Source organism: Gavialis gangeticus, unplaced genomic scaffold (genome assembly GCF_001723915.1).
Source record: "Gavialis gangeticus isolate Ggan-Ray unplaced genomic scaffold, GavGan_comp1, whole genome shotgun sequence".
In the NCBI taxonomy this organism is placed as follows: Eukaryota; Metazoa; Chordata; order Crocodylia; family Gavialidae; genus Gavialis; species Gavialis gangeticus.
This window is the reverse complement of record NW_017728997.1, coordinates 47,014,955-47,020,905: the sequence shown is the minus strand read 5'-3', so window position 1 is coordinate 47,020,905 and position 5,951 is coordinate 47,014,955. Positions and strand designations below refer to the sequence as shown.

Here is a 5,951-nt window from a genome sequence, read left to right as displayed (position 1 = left end):
CCTGGCTCCCCTGGCCCAGAGGCCCAGGCACCAGCCTCACAGCCAGGGGGCCCCAAACTCACACCCCCTCAATCCAAAAAAATCAAAACAAAATTGCACCCCAGGTGCACCAGACCTCCCTGGCCTTCTTAAGATCACACCTTCAGGTGCTGGGGTCAGGGAACCCCAAAATCCTAAGCCCCACTGGCACCAGGTTCTATGTACCCCCAAAAGCCTCACTGCCACCAGGGTTCCCACTCTGTAGTGAGCCCCCAAAATGAAGCCTCTTTCTTCCCCTAATAGCCTCACCGAAAGCACTGGTCTTATTCATTAATCAAAAAGGAAAAAAAAATAAACAATCCCGTCCGCAAGTAATAACTGCAACCAGCTAAAGTGATAAAGGAAAGCAGCATGTCGGCTTACATTCGCAGGCTCTGTACTTTGGCTCCCCACTGTCTGCTAACATCCTTGCTGTGATGTGGCTGCCATCTCTCCAGGGCTTCCATGGTTCCCCTCTTCCCACCTTTGGACCATTCACCCAGCTTCTCCATGGAGCTCTCTGAGGCACTCCTTCCCCTTCACTGCTGCTCTGTCCAGGGTTTTTATAGTCCTGCTCCTTCCGGTCAGCTGACTAGCTGGCCAGGCTCAGCATTTAACCCCTTCTTTACCAGCACTCTGTGCCCAGAAAGTTCTGGCCTTAAGGGGGCAGACGTGCCTTCTGGTGACAGGGCTAGGGTCCCCTGTTACATGGTGTTAGAACATCCATAGACAAAGACAGTGCCAGGCCAGTTCTCCCACCCCCACCTATTTTCCTTGCTCCTACCCCTTGGTTCAGAGTCTATCTTACTTGTGGTTCCCAGACATTACCAAGGTCTCTGGCCACAGTCTGACAGTCTTTTGGTAAATATACTAAATTGAAACTAGCCCTCCTACTTGGATCCCTTTCAGTCCCAGGTGGCCCATCAAGGGCAGAACAACATTGAGAAGTCCATCCAAAGAAAAATCACTTTGAAAATAAGATCTCAAAGTACAACTGAATATGTAGGCTGCCACTGTTACATGCCTCTCCAGGCTTCCCTTGAGCTTCTGCTGCCTGATCAAGTCTCTTTCAGGCCAGCCTTATGCACCAGCAGTTCCAGTTGCCCCACAAATTAGCACTTTCTATTGCCCTACTCCAATTATGGCAACATCCTTAGAACTTCAGCTGAGTTGCCGCCTCTTTGGTTCAGATATACTGCCCTCAAGAGCTCCTACTGCCCCAAGGCAAATTCCTCCACTACTAATCCCCTTTTGTCTTCATGGGAGGAAGACTCTTCTGAGGCCAGCTTCCCAGTGCAGGATCCTCCTTGTACTTCCTACCTGCCCTGGCCACATCTGACTTGGATCTTGCTCTCCCCTAGGCATCTGCACCAGAGTCCCTGCCAGCCACTGTGACATCCAGTGCTAGCTGCCTTTTGTTTGTTCTGCATTCCTCTGACTGCCAATCAGCACAGCTGGGTCAACTGCAATGTCCCAGGCTGCCTGTGGATTCCCAGTGGAGAGTCTCTCTGGTGTCTTCTCCCTCTTGATACTATGGACTCCCCCCAGTGGCCCCTCTCTGGACCCTTTCCAGGTCTGCCACAGAGAAAGTAGTTGCTCTGGAAATGCTGTCCCAGACCCAGTGTTCTGGCGGTGTTCTTCACTTCAGATGAAGTGAATGGCAGGGGTGGGTTATCACTCAGAATCTCCTTTTCTCCCTTATCTCCCTTTCCACCTTCACAATGTGATTTTATACCTTGAGTTTAGCAAGGCTTTTGATACAGTCCCCAACAACATTCTCCCAAGCAAGCTAAGGAAGTATGGGTTGGACAAATGGACTGTAAGGTGGATAGAAAACTGCTGGATTGTTGGGCTCAGAGGATAATAGTCAACGGTTCAATGTCTGATTGGCAGCCAGTGTCAAGTGGAATGTCCCAGGGGTTGGTCTTGGGGCTAGTTTTGTTCAATATCTTTATCCATGATCTGGAAGATGGGATCGAGTGGACCCTCAGCAAGTTTGCAGGTGACACCAACCTGAGGAAAACAGTAGATATACTGGAGGGTAGGGCTAGAATACAGAGGGACCTAGACAAATTGGAGGATTAGACCAAATGAAATCTCATGAAATTCAATAAGGGCAAACTGGAGGGTTTCTATAAGTATGTCGGTAGCAAAAAGAGGATCAGGGAAAATATGGGTCCGTTACTGAATAGGGAAGGCAACCTTGTGACAAAGGAAGTGCTCAATGCCTTTTGCCTGTCTTCACAGGCAAAAAAGGCATTGAGTACTTCAGCCTTTTTTTCACAGGCAAGGTCAGCTCCCAGACTACTGCACCGGGCAGCACTGTTTGGGGAGGACAGGAGTAGCCTTCAGTGGTGAAAGAACAGGTTGGGGACTACTTAGAAAAGCTGGACACGTGCAAGTCCATGGGGCTGGATGGGATGCACTGAAGGGTGCTGAGGGAGTTAGCTGATGTGACTACAGAGCCACTGGCAATCACCTTTGAAAACTCATGGCAATCAGGAGAGGTCCTGGAGACTGGAAAAGGGCAAAAACAATGCCCATATTTAAGAAAGGGGGGGGGGGGAAGGATCCAGAGAACTACTGACCAGCCAGCCTCACCTCAGTCCCTGGAAAAAATCATGGAGAAAATCCTCAAGGAAGCCACTTACAAGCACTTGGAGGAGAAAAAGTTGATTAGGAACAGTCGACATGGATTCAACAGAGGCAAATCATGCCTGACCAACCTGATTGCCTTCTATGACAAGGTGACTGGCTTTGTAGATGCGGGGAGACTGGTAGATGTGGTGTACCTTGACTTTAGCAAGGTTTTTGATACGGTCCCCCACAACATTGTTGCAGGCAAGTTAAAGAAGTATGGGCTGGATGAATGGACTGTAAGGTGGAGAGAGAACTTACTGGAGCATCAGGCGAAGACAGTAGTAATTGATGGCTTAATGTCTAGTTGGCAGCTGGTATGAAGTGGAGTGCTCCAGAGGTCAGTCCTGGGGCCAGTTTTGTTCAATGTCTTCATTAATTACCTGGAAGATGGCATAGAGTGCACCTGTAGCAAGTCTGCAGATGACACCAACCTGTGGGGAGTAATTGATACACTAGAGGGTAGGGCTAGGATTCAGGGTGGCCTAGACCAATTGGAGGATTGGGCCTGTCCCAGGGGAACAGCAACCGGGGAGCAGGAAACCCTCCCCATGGTGGAACTGGAGATGGGGGTAACCCACCTCTACATGGGAAAAACCCTGAAATCAGGGGTTACTTACCAATCTCAGGCCACTGGGCGCAGGATGAGCCATGCTGGAAAGAAATGCCTGCGCAATTTGTCAGCTATGCTTATTTCTGGCTGGAGCCGGCACAGGTGGATTATGTCATTGACGAATGCCGCCCAGCCGGAAAAAAAAGCCAGCACCGAAGCGGAGGACGGGAGAGCAGTGGAGGCAGCTGAGGCTGACAGAGCTCTCCACACCGGGCGCAGGCAGCGCCAGTGTGCAGTAATGGGTCCGGCTCCAGGAGAAGCAGAGGAGGACCTCGAAGGCAAACTTGGGAAAAGAAATTCATAAGCTGGCTGGACACTAAGAATCAAGGACTGAATGTTGATATCAGTTTTATGACGCATTATTTTTTTTCCAGCTTCTGAATTCTTTCTACACAGGAAAGGTGAGAATAACCCTCCTCCCTTCTGATAGGCTTTGACCTTCCAGTAATCGGCTTCTATTCTTCTGTTGGTTGTATGTCTGCTACCCTTGAGAATTTCTCTTACCCCCTCCCCTCTGCTGTATTTCACTACGTTTTGCTTGGGCTCTTGTGATCAGAGATCTGAGGAATAAAACCATGCATTTAAAAGCTTGTTTAACATCATTCCAACTACACAGCTAGTTCAATAAGAGAGATCTTCCTAAGAAGAAATCCTTGCATCTCCCTCTTATTTTCAGGAATCTAAGTCTTTCTTTCTTGCTATGGCTCACCAAGGCCCACTTTAATTCAGAGCTCCTAGCTGAATTGGGTTCAGATATTCTTTGAGTAGTTGCAAGGCAGTGGCAAATATAGGGCAGGCTGGTGTTGCCAGTACCCCTACTGGATTCTGTGGTGTTTAGTGCCATTCATGTTGCTGGGACCAGGTATGAACTGCAGCTGTAAAGGAGATGGGTCAAGTGTTTGGACTTGAAGTGGGTTGATGCCATGATGGATTACAGGGCCAGTTGCGAGTTTTGAGCCAACCAGAAAATGCAGCTCTGATTGCTGAGGCTAGGACCAGGGTGGGTGAGGGGAGCCAGAGAAGCCTTAGATGCTGACAACCCCTAGAAGGGGAGCAGGGGAAGAAGATAATGTGAGCACAGCAGTACTATGGCCATGTACCTGGCAAATAATGATCTGCAAAGACCATCCATTCATCATGAACTCAAACTCTTGGCTGTAAAGTTCATGTCTCCCCACATTTTCCCCAAGCACTTTCTCAGCAAGAGACTAACGAGCTAAATACACATCAAAGACCAGCTTTGTCACAGAGAAAAGGATGAACAAAGGAAGCCCAAAGGAGCCTGCAAACAATATCTGTGCTACAGAAAACAAAACTAGAGCCACACAATGCCCCATCCCTCCATGACAGAACAGCACTGTATCTAGGACCTATTTTCCTTCCCCCAAGGCATATGAGGCAGATCACTGAGTACATCTACCTATGTACAGGGTTGCTTATTGATGGACTCACTGCAAAGCCAAAATTATCCTGTGTTGGCAAAATGGGGTTCTGTGTTGGGGAGGGCATTGGGATTATAACAGAAACTGGGTTGGTGTGCCAGTAGGCCAAGCGACTATTCATTAGATCTTTTTCTTTGCCTGTTCTCCTGCTAGTGCTTGTCAGCCTGTTCCTACATGTTACAATCATAGATGACATCCATAACCAAGTTTTCTAACATCCTTTCATTTGCAGCCTGGTTTTGGTGTTCACTTGGATACACCTATTTATGTTGTGCCTGCAATAAGGCACAGCTGTAGGGGCAATGAGGTATGGCTGTCTACATTGTAGGTGCACCAAACTATTACTGTCCATGTGATAGGTACACCAGAGTTTAGCTGTTCATGTTTGAGGTACATGACATGAGGTGCTCTGTCCTGCTCCAGGTATTGAGCCTCCCTCAGCTCTCTCTCTGTTTGAGCTCTTGGCCCTGTCTCCACCCTGCTAGAGGAGCTGAGCCTCCCTGGCCACATCTCCACCTGGCTCTGGACTCCGGACCCTCTGGCCCCAAGCTCTGCCTTGAGCCTGACCTCTGACTGGGCTCAAGGCAATCACATACCACTCTGACACTATTGGGACCTCTGCTAATAGCTCCAAATCCAAGCCATTGGGAAAAATGCCAACCAAAACATCAGCACACTGATTATAGCTTAATCCTCTAGCATCTAGCTACATGAAATCCCTATCCAGGCTGAGTCTCATTCCCTACCAGCCCTCAGCTCTGTACTGACTTCTTTCTGGGATAGCAGAATCTATCAGGCTCTCATCAGCAAGCATCTTACTGCAGGGCTCCTTCCCTTTCAGCCTAGCATCACTATATTTCCAGTATGAAATAAGAGGACACCTGTGGGGGGTGGGGAAGGAAGAGGAGAGGGGGAAGGGATATATGAGTGTGGGGTGGGGGGAGGAGCAGTGATATGCCTATGCCTTGCCTCTGCCCCACACTCCTAGTAGGGAGGGAAAGATTGCAGCAAGATCTGGATAGGTTACAGGAGTGGGCTAACATAAACAGGATGTGTTTCAATACTAACAAGTGCAGGGTGCTGCACTTAGGCAGTAGAAACCAGCAGCACACTTATAGAATGGGAAACTCCCTTCTTGAGAGCACGGAGGCAGAAAGGGATCTTGGAGTCATTACTGACTCCAAGATGAACATGGGCCGACAATGCGAGGTCACGGTTGGCAGGGCTAACCGGACCTTGTC

General features: G+C 49.0%; 1 long non-coding RNA gene across 1 annotated transcript in view; it reads right to left on the bottom strand.

The window, feature by feature from the left end:
* Positions 1 to 1,719: 1,719 nt before the first annotated feature.
* LOC109288907 overlaps positions 1,720 to 5,951 on the bottom strand; it is a 9,573-nt gene continuing 5,341 nt past the window's right edge. The window contains exons 2-3 of the long non-coding RNA XR_002095255.1: positions 2,811 to 2,815; positions 1,720 to 1,732 (exon numbers count right to left, since the gene is read on the bottom strand). This is a non-coding gene — a long non-coding RNA (uncharacterized LOC109288907). The remainder of the gene's footprint in view (positions 1,733 to 2,810; positions 2,816 to 5,951) is intronic.